Source organism: Bactrocera tryoni, chromosome 5, assembly GCF_016617805.1.
Source record: "Bactrocera tryoni isolate S06 chromosome 5, CSIRO_BtryS06_freeze2, whole genome shotgun sequence".
Lineage (NCBI taxonomy): Eukaryota > Metazoa > Arthropoda > Insecta > Diptera > Tephritidae > Bactrocera > Bactrocera tryoni.
Window position 1 is genome coordinate 15868843 of NC_052503.1, and position 16701 is coordinate 15885543.

General features: G+C 38.1%; 1 pseudogene; it reads right to left on the minus strand.

The window, feature by feature from the left end:
* Positions 1 to 6710: 6710 nt before the first annotated feature.
* On the minus strand, positions 6711 to 9474 carry LOC120777021 (annotated as a pseudogene).
* Between the last annotated feature and the right edge of the window lie 7227 nt (positions 9475 to 16701).

Sequence of the window (16701 nt, forward strand, 5' to 3'; positions counted from 1 at the left end):
GGGCGTTCCTAGCTAACGAACAAGCGGCTGGTCAGTTATCTTCGAGCACCTGGAGAGTCAGGACAAACATTTTCGCGCGACGTGTTTCTGTGAGTGGTTCAAGCCGAAAATGCAGCGTTCGATAGAGCAGAGGCACGCGATTAATTTCTGTGTGAAACACAGTAAATCTGCGACAGAGACGTTTGATATGATCAAGCAGGCTTACCCAGATATTGATTTAGCAAGAGTGGTGTGTTTAAGTTGCACCTGGCCTTTTTGGAGGGCCGAGAAGTGGTCGCTGATGAAGACAGTGCTGGGAGACCTGCGACTTCGACAAACACCGACAATGTGACTCGTGTGCGCAAAGTTTTGAACTTAGACATCGCCCACCATGAATTTGTTCTTCCTGGACAAACCGTCAACGCTAAGATTTACGTGGAAGTCCTCAAGAGACTCAAACGAATTGGGCTTGACAAGTCATCACAGCCGATTGGAAGTTGCACCACGATAACACCTCGTCTCACACACCCTTTCTTGTGAACAGCTACCCAATCAAGGCCGACATCCAGCGCTTTCGCTTCTAGGTTGACGTTCTCCAACTACATATCGAGGGAACTTCACAATATGCCGTCCGTAGCGTGGCAATGGGGTCAGTTAATGCTGTACAGTGGCAAAAAACATTATCCAAACAAATTTGAAGACAGATGTCGATTGTCAAAATCCTTGGCTGGATAAAATGTCTAATCAATTGCAGTTATGTAAAGCTACCTGCTGTGGAAAACAACAGAAGTTTCGATTGTCTGTTGCTGCTGCAGAGCTCGTTATGCGTTGGAAACCTGATCTGAAAAGCATATCACTAACAAGTAACGGTTTTTTCTGTCGGTTACCTATGACTTTTGCTATAATTTTCCGCTCAACTCCATTTCACATTCATTATATTTTTTTTATTTACGAGCATATTAAATAACAAGGTGGTTGCGAACCCATCAGTCACTGTCCTCTCCAGAGGCCAACATGCAAACTAATCAAATGCAACAACTACAATATATGTATTAAAGTGCTGTAACGTAAGTATAGAGTCAATTGCATTATTAAAGCTCGCATCTTCAAGTTGTGCTTCCCAATCGCCTTGGCGTCGCATGAATAATGCTAATTAAGCTCATCTGGCGGACTTTATTGTTATAATGTTATTATACTTTATTTCTAATTTGACCATACATACATATATACATACACACATACACGTATGTATATCGTATTACGGCAATCAATTCATCTGTGTGCATGCAACAATAAATACATAATAATTTATGCGAAACGGATATTCATCCAAATTGAATTAATGCAAACAAAAGCAAAAACAAAACGCAAATCATATAATACACAATTTTTCTTTTGCGAATAAACAATGATTATTTATAATTTTTTGGGTTGGCTAATTGCCAGTTTACACAGGGACTTTTTTGAAGGTACAATCTTCTATAAGAGTGTACAACTATTGGCGTACGCCGATGATATTGCTATCATTGGCCTCAATAAACACCCCGTTAGTTCTGTTTCCTTCAGACTGGCTAAGGTGGTCTGGGAGGAGGACAAGCTTAAATATCTCCTGTCATCAAACACACAGTCGTCGCACTCGCGACTTGGGTGCCACGTCACTGTTGACAGTCATAACTTTGAAGTTATAGATAATTTCGTCTATTTAGGAACCAACATTAACACCACCAACAATGTCAGCCTGGAAATCCAACGCAGGATTGCTCTTACAAACAGGTGATACTTTGGACTGACTAGGCAATTGAGAAGTAAAGTCCTCTCTCGAAGAACAAAAACCAAACTCTATAAGTCATTTATAATTTCCGTCCTACTATATGGTGCAGAGGCTTGGACGATGACAACAACTGATGAGTCGACGTTACTAATTTTCGTGAGAAAGGATCTGCGGAAGATTTATGGTCCTTTGCGCATTGGCAACGGCGAATACCACAGTCGATGGAACGATGAGCTCTATGAGATATACGATGACATCGATTTAGTTCAGCAAATTCAGAGACAGCGGCTACGTTGGCTACGTTATGTCGTCCGAATGGATGAAAACACTCCAGCTCTGAGAGTATTCGACGCAGTACCCGCCAGGGAGAGTAGAAGAAGAGGAAGACCTCCACTCGGTTGGCAAGACCGCTGTTGGAAACTCGGCTATAACCGCGTATGCGGTGTCTTCGCCCATATATAGAAGAAGAATAATGCTCAGAGCGGTACCTGAAGAAAATTGCCGATAATGAGCGACAAAAGAGTCCAAATGAAAACGCATAAATGCCATTTAAAATGAAGGACTAGTAGTAGTTAAATTAGTAAATTTTGCTGAGCATCTGTGAAAACTGAAGACATTATCTATTAAACTAGACAAATTTTGGATAAATGTCGGACGGAGAAAAAATAATGTTCCTTTATTTGGCGTTCACGTTTTTATGTTCTATACCCTGAACAGGGTATATTAAGTTAGTCACAGTTTTACATGGGTTTCATTTAATAACATCGAGTAATAGTTTTGGAGGTACAGCTTGAAAAGTTGCGCGCTCGAGTTCAGTTACACATATGTATATGTACATAGGTCATTAAATCTTTGAACGCGTCTTTATCGATACCATGTTCTCAAAGTTGGTTGTCAAGATATGCCGGTTTTTGATCGAGGAAATCCATATAACCCCTTAAGTAATGGTAGCGCCTTCTATTTTTAATTTGTTTTTTTTTTTTTTTGTAATTATACTTCGGGATTTGGATGTCTGGTGGGGGACTTTTTCTACAACAACTGTATAATTTTACCTCTAAACCCAGAACTACTTTTTTTGATGAGGATCTTTGTCAAAATTATGATTTCCCGTCCAAGGTTTGTGCTACATGATGTCCTTTAGATGGTTTTGACTACTAGCACTGAGATACGATAGAAGAAGAGAGGAAATAAAATGAGGCGCTGAGCCTCTTCTTTAGTAACCATCTTCCTTGGTAGCTGGACCCTAATTTTTGGTGTAGCCCACACTAGTTTAAACTCTGGAAAATTACCAGATTTTTTGGATCAATAATCCATTCTTCTAAATCAGTGTTTTGATACATACATATATCCAATTCTATGTTTTATCACCTGAAAATAATTTTATTACTAAAAAAATAATTTTATTACTGTAGGTATTTTTATGAAACCCTTGTGACATAAGAGCTAATAAATATACTGTTTATTTCTAAAAATACTGTTAGATGAGCAGATTTAGATTAGCTTTTAACTAATGTTTATGTGTTAGGGTAGCTCGTCTGTGTTCCAATAAAATTTTGAGTTATAAAGCTTGTTAAGTTCGTTCGACAAAAACTAGCTATCTGGTGCTTTGCTGGTGTAGGAAAACGTAGAAAAATTAGGTAAAACTTTGAAAATAGTTCAAACTATGGTATACAGGATTTGTTCGGAAACTAATAGGACTGCCTCGATTAAAAAAATTGTGTTGAACCAATTGTTACAATTCTTTAAAAAATTTCAAAATGCGGCGCTGCCAGCACGATTTCCAAGCATTGAAGGCGTCACGGAAGGCATTCTCCGGAATAGTCTTGAGAGCCGATGTGCATGCTGCTTGGATTCTCTCTGCCGTCTCAAAATGCTTGCCTTTCATCGGCCTTTTCAGGCAAGGAAACAATAACGTTATTCAAAAATTAAGGGTCTCTTTCACACATGTTCAAATTTGCTGGGCAAACTTCTACTCGCCGCAATTTCTAGTCATCTGTGAGCACTTTTGGGACTAACTTCACGCACACCATGTTCAATACTCATGTTCAAGTGCTATGTCGCAATGTCATGAACCACAGATTTTGATAAATTGCACATCTGGGCAATTAAACGAATACTTAGTCGATGGTCTGAGTTCAAAACTTTGCGCACACGAGTCACATTGTTGGAGTTTGTCGAAGTTGCAGGTCTCTCAGCACGGTCTTCATCAGCGACCTCTTCCCGTCCCTACAAAAAGTTCTGGTGCCACCGAAATACACCACTTCTTGTTAAAGCAACATCTCGGTAAGCCTGTTTGATCATATCAAACATCTCTGTCGCAGATTCACCGAGTTGCACACAGATTGCACCACTCACAGAAACACGTCGCATGAAAATGTTTGATATGATCAAACTCTCCAGGTGCTCGGAGACAACTGATCAGCCGCTCGTTCGGTGCGCGCACGCCTCGTAGTACAGTCGCGGCTAAAGAAAATCAGTCCCATTACTTTCCGGACAAACCCTGTATACCTAGATTTCACTATCTGATTAAATTTGACTCGGACTGACAATACAATTTTAACACAAGTCTTCATTATCGCCTTTAAATTAGTTTTCTGAAACAATACAAGTTGACCTGCTTAATTCAATATCGGCTGAAGTGGTCTTCAGTGCCTATATTCATAAACGCACGTGCATTTGTGAATGTAGGGGTTTCAGGTACCTTGTCTAGCATCTCTTTTGCAGCCTCTACTTGACGTAGGTTTTGCAAAAAAAAATTAGAGAGCCTTTAAATATGATTCTAGCATTGACCTGTTACTTACCCGAAACATTAACCAAAATATGTTCAGTCGATCCATAAAACATGTTTAGATGCTTTGATGTTTCTCTGATGCGAACACAATGATTTTCAAGCACTGTTTCTTTAACCTTTTCGATATTAATCTTCTAACAAGCATAAAAAATGATTAACATTTAATACTCGCCCGCAAAAAAAAATTCATACGAAAAAAAAATCGAATAAAATTCCATATAGAAAGTTAGTGGAAGACCTTAGTGGAGTAACTTCGACTCAAGTTGGTAAGCCAAATACTAATCTACAAAATTCATTAATATGAAAAATCCAAAAAAAATATGTCATGAAAAATTGACCACCCTAAAGTGTGACGAAACATTTGTGTAAACCAGTAAATGCGCGAGTTAATGGGTTAAGCGCGTAGGGCGTAAACGCCAGCCTAATTATACTCAATGCGTTGAGGACAACGAACTCGCCAAAGTTAATTACTTTTGATTTTACATTTCACATTAGCCGTTAATGCGTTGCCATGTCTCTTGTCTGCTTTGTTAACACTTACGACATGTCTTGCACATGCCCACAAACACATACATGCATACAACTGCATCAGTGCGAGTCAAATGAATAAAATAAAGTCGAGAAACGCGTCTGTCACAATGCCCGTAGCGACGTCTGAGGTGCAAACTGATGCCAACGCGACTGTTGCAGCCAAATCTCAAAGGCTGTGATTTCAAATCGGCTTTATGACACTGAAGTGCACAAAAATAATGCCAACCAAACGAGACAATGCCAACAAATACAACAAATGAACAGTCGCTGCCATTGTGTGTATTTAAGTAAGCGTACTACCATAAATGCCATTGAGGTTGGCGCATGAAGCGGTGGGCAATTGCAGCGTAGACTCAGAGACAGACACCAAGCCACGCCGACGTAAACACCACTTGACAGCGCTTATGTGTGCGCACGACGCCGCCGCACTCGAGCGCCACAACAGCATATGCTCGTACAACTTTCGCTTTCTTCGATGACGTAAACGCAAGAAAAATGGCCCAAGTCATCGCGTTACAGTGCAACGTACATTTGTACATATGTATGTATGTGCATGTGTTCATGCATATTTTGTTTGTTTGGAGGTTAATTGTTTTAAATGCACGATAAATATGCAAAGAAGTTAAACAAAATGCAGTCTAATGAGGGGGTTACACAGAAAAAAGCTTTATACCCTTCACAAGCGCATTTCTTGTAGAATAAAAGGGTATACAAAATCAGTTATAAGTTTTACAACTTAGAGATGCTACAATCCGTGATGTCTCAGACCTGGAAAGCGTTGGAAGCGTAGACACAATGGAAGATGAAGCTTTGCTGCGGTCTCTGGGATATGCCAAAGGTGCTATGTCGTCGATGAAGAGCAGGCCGAAGGCAAACCCCGCTAAGGAGGGGTTGAAAGCAAAAGCGACCTAGAGAACAGCGGTGAAAGTCCACGAATGGCTTAGCTGCAAGGCTAACCGGATGAAGAAGGAAGAGGAAAAGTTGGCATGGGCTACGGCAAAAAAGGAAGAAGGCCGAACATATTATACACCAATGCTGAGATTCACATCCTCGGATCCAAGATAACTAACAACACAAGAAACAACATAAAAAGGACAACGACATATGTACGTCGAAAGCCAGGCTTCTAGAAAGCGGCTGCATGCTGCTGGGTTCTAGGCCACAAGGAAGTTCCGGAAACGAAACAGCTGATGACATTGCCAAAAGTGCTATCCGTCTGGCTACCGAACAAGTACAGGAAATACGAAAGTCACTAAAAACGATATACAACGAAGTTTCCGAAAGGGCTGACAGGCCCTTCGAAAAACCCTCTTACTTCTTACTCTATGGGCTTCCGGACGGCTGTTGGTCTCTTGACAGGTCACAACCTACTGGCATCACAAGCGATCCGGATGGGAATAAGTGTTGACGATACACGTAGAAAGTGCCAAGAAGTTGACATGAGAGAGACGCTGGAATACCTCCTATGCTTGTGTTCAGCACTATCTAGAACTCGTCTTAAGTGTCTAGGAGCTTCGGGATTCAAAGGACTAGACGAAGTATCAAACGTAGATTTTATGTCGCCCTTAAAGTTCGCAAAAAACGTTAACGTCCTGCATGACAAATACTTTACCTAAACAGACCAATCTGAACAATTTGTTAGAAGATTAGTGTCAAACCACCACCATTTACTAAAATAACAAAAGTAACGGTACGTAATGGAAAATTTTTGTACTCTATTTCGTAATCAGGACACCTCAAATACTCCACAGACCTGTTGTTATATATACTTGTATACTATAAAAGGTCTCCGAAGTCTACTTTTGTATTTTATAATATTTTTACACATCTAGTGGTAACCTTAAAATATCCTGATCAGTGAGTGATAATGGGTTGTCAAAAAAGTTTGCGGTATTTTAATTGAATTTTTTTTTTTATTGAAATTGAAATGAATTTTTGATGACTCATGCCCAGCTCTTGGCCGATGCTACGGCTGCTACTATGGTGGTCTCTTTCGACGCCTCTTCGACCACCTCACCATGTTTGCGACGCTATAACTCACGAACGACTTTAAAGAAACGACAATCAATCAAAAACTAGAACTACGCGCTTTCAGCGCCAAGTACCGAAAATACCGCAAGACTTTTTTGACAAACTATTATATAAAATATTCATTAGTATTTGAGATACGCATCGTTTTGTGAGGCTCTAGAAGTGAATTCTTTGATTTTTACTATGCCTGAATTTATTGAAAAAAGATGTGCGATAATGCACCGCACACATTTTTAACCAATATCGTGCCACAACCACCGCATTCGTCTGATTTACCTTCGTGTATGTTCTGGCTATTCAGCAAATTCCCATAACCACCCCGAGGACATCGTTTTGACTCAATTGAGAATATAAAAGCTGAATCAAAGAAAGTTCTGATGGCTATCACGACCTAGGATTTTTCCAAGTGCTGTGATGACTGGAAAATTCCTTGGCATAAGTACATATATTGCAGAGCGAGGGGATTACTTTGAAGGAGATGAAATGATCAAAATTCACCTTTCAATTTGATCACAGTAGTAAATGAATCGTGATTACTTTATGATGACTCGAGGGTTCGACAAAAATTGAAAACCTCTATAATATAAAGCAATTGGTGTATAGTTGGTTATCTTCTTCTTAATGGCTACCCAATTGCTTTTGATCAGCAGCCAGTTGTCGTACATAATGCAGACAATCATATACTGTAGTCAAGCTCATTCCCACCTATATTAGGGGTAAGTGCGTTTCATCAATAATTGTATATGTAGAGATCGCGAAAAAAGTTTAGCAAAATGTCCCTAGAGTGTTTTACTATTCCGGAATATTAACTTTTCCAAAGGATTTTCGAATTAAAAATAAAACTGGTGATATAATACGTTCAATTTATTTGCAGGATTCACTTTTACTCGTAACAAAACAGGAACTTAGAATTAGTTTGTACTATTTCACATTATACATACACATGTATGTACATACTTATGTACATATTAATTTGTAAAGGCTGGCTTAAAGAAGCGGTCGAGACTGGTTTGTGACGGGTTTGTGAGACACCACCCACCTTGGACAATAACGATGGTACCTCTCGATGTGTATCATCGTGAGAACTATTTGATCTAATCAATGTAAGCAATGGAATTTCGTCTTCGCTGTCGTATTGATCATCGTCCCACTGTTTTATATTTTTCTAAGCTTTTATAAGCACAGCTCTTGGCAATTCATCCCATGCTAATTTAAGCAGCAAGATGGCATCACGAATTGAATGCCCTTTCAAAATATTCTCAACCGGAATGTTTTCTTGTGCTACAATGTTCCATAACAGTTTAGCCCGGTATTCTAACTTGACCAGTCTTATGGGATTTTGATCCATGGGCTGCAAAACAGCTGTCACGTTAGGTGGTAAAAGCATTGCCGCAATGTTTCCATCATCTGACTGTAACTTGTCAATTGGCTTATGTGCAGTACAGTTGTTAATCAGCAATAATGCCCTTGGTGATAAACAATTTCCAGCAGAAAATTTGCGAACCTGAAAAATATTTTGGCACATTTAAATTTAAACGATAAAAAATAAATTTTCCTGCTTAATAAACGAGTGATGGAACTAGCGGAAGAACAGCTCTGAATTCATCTAAGACTTTTGGGAGTTAGCATATTCTAATGGGTTTTCAAACCCCTTGAAGCAACAGGGGTTTGCCCGATTTACTGATTATCAATGGTTTTCTTAACTTTTATACGAACCATTCTATCTCTTTTGCTATTTTTCGGCCAGGTGCCGTCTTTTCGTTTGCCGCGACAAATGTTTTATCGGGCAGGAAACGATAAAATAATCCATTCATCTGCGCTATAAAGCTGCATGTCCGAAATTTCCATTTCATTCATTTTTGCCCGCAAGTTATGAATGAACGGTGTTATTCCTGACTTGTCGCTTGAAAGGATTTCCCACAAATTTTTAAGTGGCGAATACCGAATCTTTTCTTGAAATTTGCAAGCCATCCATCACTTGCATGGAATTGTTGTCCTGTGTGCAATTTGGAAAATTCGAGCTTGGCTCTTGCCTTTAAAATTGGATCACTCATTGCACAATTACGCTGTCTTTGGCTTAAGAACCATTTATACAACCTTTCCAAAATTTCATGACGTTTTCTTTTTGCAACTTCATTTTTTCCACTGCATCCAAAATTTCATGAGATTTTGAGATGGCCGCCTTAGATACATTATAATCCAACGCCAATCGATTTCCATGAATAACTTCATCGAGTTTTCTTAAAATCTCAGCTTTTTGATGCAAATTTAATCTGATTTGCAATGATTTTCTCTGCTTTGTTGGCATTTTTTAACACACTAACCATAAACAACTCGCAAGTTTAAACGCTCATGACACACTACGTATGTATGTACCTCGCGACACCGACTATAATTTTACATAGAAATTCAGGAATACATAACAATGAGGGAATACATAGCAAATGAGGGGAATAATTCGAGCTTGTTTTTCTTATGCCAAAACAAACGGTTGGGTTTGAAGAAAAATAGAAAAGCTTCAAAAAAGTTAACCCAAAGTTAACTTTTTAGAGCAGTACAAATGGACAACTCAAAAATCGGTAAAACTTAGCCGAAGGTTTAACTTTCTCACTTGAGTTAACTTTTACGCGATTCTACTGTATCATATCAGAGAGCTTGTCATGAACACTTAATTTAACCTTAAAGTATGTCCACATAAATCTTTCTGCTATTACTTGAGTACCCCTTACCATAAACCCAAGTTTCAAAGCAATATCTTCAATTTCACATTGCATTAACATATTTTGCAATCCATGTTTTTGGGCTGTCTTTTTGGACTGTCATAAGGAGCAGTGAAAAGCCATTGTGCACTTAAACCCACTCACAAATATTCACACAAACAAACAATTGACAAAAGCCCAACTGACAGATATGAAAAATTCACACCTCAAAATGGCATTCACGTCACTGTTTCTCAGCATCTTGCCTTCCTTTTCATTTTTCGGCTTGAAAACTTGACGTTCAATTTTTGCATTGTAACGAAAATGTCTGTCAGGTAAAATAATTCATAATTTTTGTATTTTTTTTTCCTTCAAAACAATTGTTTCAAACGTAAAATTTTTTTAACATACTCCATTTTGGAACTCTCTTTAGCGCGAACGCAATATCTTTCAAAAACTTAGCTAAGTTTCTGAGCGGTTATTCCGAAAGGTCGCTTCGAACTTGTTTTATCCTTCTCAAAACGTTATTTTTTATAAAGATGACTAGACTGGGTGAAGATGACTGGGTAAACCCAGTGGGTGTTCAAATAAAGAAAAGGTCAAATTATGTCATCAAAAATCCACAAAAGTAGTTTAGATGATGCTGACGCTCTAAAGTTAGCAAGGAGCTATTAATAAACTATCTGTCTGGTTATGAGAAAGTTCTGCGCAAAGAGGGAGCACTGCGAATTCACAATCGAACGATGCTTCGTACCATAAATTAATGAAACCGTTGGCGAAATTGCTTGAATTAGGTTTCAAATTATTTACATATTCACCGTGGCCTCTCAAACTGGCTTCCTGAGTACTTTTTCCTGTTCTCAGAACTCCTCTCGCTGAAAAGAAATTTAGCGATGAGGACGTAATCACCGACGCTGAGGCCAATTTAGAGGCAAAGCAGCAAATTTTACTACAAAAATCTTTTACTTGGAAACTTGGAAAATTACTATGTTCGATATATTACATCACAATCGAAGGCACGTATAAAGAAAAATAATGTCAAACTTTTCAGCCGCCAGGGTCGCAAAACTGTGCTTAGTGATCTCAAATTTTGAGATACTTCATTGTATTCGCACCTATGTAACCTCAATAAATAAAATGATTTTTTTATTATTTTTTTTTAGAATTTTTTAATTTTTAAATATATATTTTTTAAATATTGAATATATTTTTCAATTAAATTTTAAAAAATATTATATATATTTAATATTATTTATTTAATAATAGAATATTTTTTGTCATTTAAAATTCATATTTAGAATTTTACTTTCACATTCACATAATTTATTATTTATTTATAATATGTGTATTTGCCACTTGAGAAAAGTGCACACATACACTTGCATACAAACACTTAAACTTGTCCACTTATTTATAAAATAATCAGTGATTTTATCACGAGTGTAAGTGATTGCTTACGACAGCGCTTGATTGAAGATGCTAAACAAGTTTGCACAATTTTCAATTAAATTGTTTACCTAAGTCGTTTAACAGTTTTAATTCGTTTTATTATCCTCTTTGTATTAATTAAAATGATTGATGTATACACTAATAAAAATGGAAAATAGAAAGACACATCTTGCCCCGCAGACACATTTGGGTTATTCCAAATTAAAACTGCAATTATTTATTCTGTTCCAGTGCTAGAGGCGTCTGTATAGTAAAAAATACAACGTAGTTCAAAAAACAGTTTTTTTTTGTTTACTTACATGTGATCACGGTCGTATGATACGCAATTTTGAAATGTCACTTACTTTGTGAGTGATCTTAAAATATTGCTCTCTCAGCTTTTTGTATTAAATATAACATAATTTTGTTTTGAAAATCAAAGAGATGTTGGGTACTTGATGACTAACTAATCAAAGAGTTGTGGTTTGAAATTTACTGAGAGCAAAAAATAGTAAGACCTTTGAATTTAAAACCCATTGGTCGAAATATTTTTTTTCCAGGTTGCTATGACCTCTACATCTCTCATCTTTGCCAAATGTCACATCAAAATAATCATTAGTGTTTAGTATACGCTTGACTTTCTGAAGTACACAAAGTGCATTCGGCGATTTTTTCGATGAGTGAAATTATTCAACAAAGAAGTTCCATTAAATTTTGTGTCCATAATCAAATTTATAGTGCCGAAAAAGTATAAAAAACTGGAAAAGGCCTTCGGTGATAATTTTTTGTCATGAACAAGTGTTTTTGATTGGTACAAATTATTCAAAGGATGTCTAGAACGCGTTGACGACGAACCATGGCTGGGACGGCCATCAACATCAACTGATGATCAACACGTGTATAAAATAAAGGAATTGATGCTTGAGAATCGACAATTAACAGGTAGAGATTCTTACTGACATCGTTGGAGTATTGAAAGGAGCAGTGAAAACCATCTTGAAAGATCATCTGGGCCTAAAAAAGTGAAAGCACGATTAGTTCCAAAATCACTCAATTTCTATGAAAACCAGCGTCGCGTTACTGTCTGTGAAGCAATGCTTTCCGACTACCAGGAAACGTCTTACTTGTATTACTGACGGTGAGTCTTGGATCTATGCTTACGACATGGTAACAGACGACCAATCGGCCGAATATACATAGAAACTCAGGCATAAAGTTGCTACAAATGTGTCTTTAGAAACCATTAGCTTGAACCTTTTATGACTTTGATTTTAGACTTAGGCGTGGTTAACCAAAAAGTCGTTCATCATTTGTCTGCAGTGCTCACTAGTAAGGGTAATTTTGGCATCATCAACAAATTTAGAAATCTTTTGTACAATATTGAAAGCAACACACAAGTTAGGGTAAGTTGTAAAGATGGTCCTATGATCTTACTTGGAGATTGATGGTTATCTAAAAATGAATCATCAGATTCTCATAGAAATATAAACAAATTGAGGTTTGCACCGCAACTTAAAGTCAATTGCGTCCTCCCCTCTGTCACCAGGTGATATTGAGGCGATGTGAACCCTACTCGGCTATATAGATCTAAGGGTCTTGGCCCTGCGTCTACAGACTGCCGTGCGGTCTAGCGTTAAGTGCTCGGTATTTTCCGGCTCCATGTTGCAGAACCAGCTGTTTTCACAGAAGGCTTTATCACTGTTAAATAGGTGCTTCTTGAGTTTACAGTGTCCAGTGTAATATTTATGCCGCATATTAGCTACGTGCCTGTGAGTTGTTGCAAATACTTGTTCCTTCCCCCTTTTTCTTCTTGGGGAGCAGCTCCTTTAAGGTATGGTGAACAACATAACAGCAGCGCAGAGTTCCGGGCCTACCATCCTGGAAGCAGGATGTTATCCAGTTACTTAAACAAGCATAGTACGGAAGAAGCTTGACGCTATTGATAATGAGGTCATGTACTTCTTAACTAGTTTTAAGCTAATAACATCTAAAGCAGTACGTCTACTGCTCCCTTGACGACAGCCAACTCTGCTTGAGAGACGCTACTTGAGGATGGCCCGAAGCTAGATGTGATGGAGTGTTATCTACAGAAGACTTCCCCTCCTACACTTCCAACTTACTCACACCATTTTTAAGTGCTCATTTAAAATTTTCGAAATTGAAAATCTTTGGTTAGCTAACTGTAATATTATTACACACAATGCTTACATTTTACTTACCTAAGAAAGTACCCAGAAATATCTGAAAGCGATTAACAACAATGCAGTTATTTTTAGCATGTGCACAAATAACGGCAACAGGTCTCGGCTAAATTTGCCATAAAGCACTACCACGCTAATTACCTTGATAAATATATGAACAATGGCGATGATTATGCTCGTGGCTGGGCGTGCAAACCGGTGAAGAGGGGAAGTAATGTATTAATAATTATAATAGTTATGCATATTTCCGCTTCCGGATAATTGAGGCGTTGTTTGGTGAAACGCACGCTTGGTTGCAAGAGTAAATAAGCTAAAGCGTGTTGAAAGTTGGTGCATTGAATGAAAGGTGTATATAATTTCTACCATAATCTTACATGCTGAAAGTTTATTAAAAATTAATTTAAAGCCGTAAATGTCGCTTAACGTTACATTTTTAACGTGCTTATGTGCTTACATAATGATTAAAATATAAATTTCCTCTTTTGAGGCATGCCACAACTTTTTTTAACTAATTGATTTGCAAATAAATAAGAAAAAAACAGACAGACGGTCATAGCTAAATGGACTCAGCTCGTCACACTGGTTTATAGGGTCTCCAACATTTCCTTCTGAGTGTTAAAAACATATTTATTCGACTACACGCCCTGGTGCTCTGAAAATAGCTACCACGAAGAGAATACCGTTCAGTGCCTTATATTGGCCGACCACCGATTGAAGTTCCGCGAAATAGCTGAAGCGGTTTATATCTAAAAAAAAACCTATGTGATTCAAATACTGCATGAAATATTGTGCCTGAGAAACGTACCGCGCGACAGGTGCCACATTTGTTGATCGCGGACACCAATCGCAATTGAGAGCACATTTTTCTGTAGCATTTAACGCTTGCAAAACTTGTCCTCAGTGGTACACACCAGAGTCAAAAAAGAGTCTAAACTGCGGATTTCATTTTGCGACCCTGCTCCAAAGAAAGCGATGGCAGTCTTTTATATACAAGGAGTGTTCCAAAGTAAACAGGACATTTTGAATCTAGCACCCCTGGTGACGCCATCTATGGTGCGTTAAAATCCTCCATATTTATCGACTTTCCAGTGAGATTTTGATGACATTTTATTGGTTGGAAGTGAAGTTATAGCGTTTGAAGTGTCAGTATGTTTGTGTGTTCGGTGCGAAAATGAGCTTCGAACAAAGAGCCAACATTAAATTTTGTTTTAAAATTGGTAAAACTTTTACCGAAACGTTTCAATTGATGAAACAAGTTTATGGCGATGATTGCCTATCCCGTAGCAGAGTGCACGAGAAGTTTCAGCGTTTCAAAGTGGTCGTGAGGACATAAATGACGATCAACATGTGGGCCAAAAAATACCGGAAATTCCTTCGAAACTGTGCGTGAATTCATCAAAAATCAGTCGAAATCATCTTTGAAATTCATGGAAATGGAATTGAACATCTCCAAAACATCGATTTATCGCATTTTGACTGAACATTTGTGCTTACGAAAGGTGTGTGCACGGTTTGTTCCGCACAAATTGACTGACGATCAAAAATTGCTCAGAATCCAACATTCGAAGGACGATTATTTTACCAAAAATCACATTTTAACCATTAACAACTCCCCGTATTCACCAGATATGGCACCGTGCGACTTCTTCCGTTTCGGAAAAATGCATTTGCCCAAGAAAGGAAAGCTATATGCAGACGCAGAGACCATTTAAAAGGCTTGGACCAGCATACTGGCGGCCATACCGGCCAACGAGCTAAAACCCTCGTTCGACATGCTTTTGAACCGTGCAAAAAGCTGTATTGAAGCAGAAGGAGACTATTTTGAGTAAACTAAATTGATTTTGCCGAAAAACAATTTTTTTCCTGTTGACTTTGGAACGCATCTTGTACATCGAATATTTGGTGAAAGAAAAACAGTCGCTGTTCTATCTGTCGGAAAGGTGAAGAGTCACCATTTTTTTGAAAATCAAAAGTTGTGATTTCGTTTTTTTGTTTGTTATAGGTCAAGAACTTATAGCATCTTCTCTGGATCCGAACTTTCGAGAAATAATGAATGTAAATTATATTTGTACATAGACTAATCGAGGGCTGTCGAATAAAAGTGCTGACGGAAAGACAATTATGCCAATAAATCGCCAAAAAAAATTAAAAAGTAATCCAACTCTGAGTAAGAAAAAGACTCTACCATCCACAAAATGCTTGCTTCAAATGATGAAACATTCACTGTCGCATTATTTATTTCATTCGCACAGAACCATGTGTACTGTTCAGTAATGTGACAATGCACCCAGGTAACAAATTTTTAATTTTCGCAAATTTATCTCCCCAAGCCGAACCAATCATTGACAGTTTTACTCTCGCTTAACAAATCATTTGAGCGAGTTTAGTACATCCAGCCAATAAATATGCAAAATTCGTTTTTCAATTCTATTTTTTAGACTCATCCTCTTGTACCTTCAAAGTGCATTTTAAGAGTCGTCAAACGCTTGTGCTTCATCATTATTTTCTTTGCTTGTTTGTGGATCGTGCCTTGCACTGACTAACGAGTAAGCAATTCACACCGCGGCTGCGCGGTCTCCCCACTCAGCGATTTGCAGTTAGTAAGAGCGTTTTAAAAAGCGTCACGTTGCACATCACATTGTCGGGTGTCGCATAAAAACCGAGCAACTGCAATTATATTATAAAACAACAATAAATGAAAACACAACAGATTTCGATAAAAATGTTTTTACCATACCGCTTTGTGCGCTTTTTGTTTTGCTTGTATTTCTATTGCACGAAATTTCATGAAAGTTCAGAGCATCAGGTGCTGCGAGATCGTGCCATGTCATTGCATTCCGAACAGCAACTTGTAGTCTTTATAAATCACCAAACTGTGCGCGACTAAGGCAAAATGAGGAAAGATGCGCTGCTGTGCCGGCACTTGCAGGCATCTAAGTATGCAAGTGTGTGTGTGTGTTGAAAAAACATCATTCATCCGCAACGTGAAAAGCAAACTGAAGCAAGAGCAAAGCAAAGAAAAAAAATTGTGTGAAAAAATATTGCAATTTGTTTATTATTGTTGTTGTTATTGTCTTCCTTTTTGCAATTTGCATGCGAAACTTTCACCGCCACCGAGCGAAGTGGGCACTTTGAGACACTTTTGTTATGGCAGCATGTGGGCTCTTATCGCCGGCTAGATGCTATTGTTTTGCTCATAAGCTCTGCTTGTAGTTGGTGGCGTTTTTTCCTCGTGAAATGGCATTTTGCTTTTGATGCTGAGACCGAAAC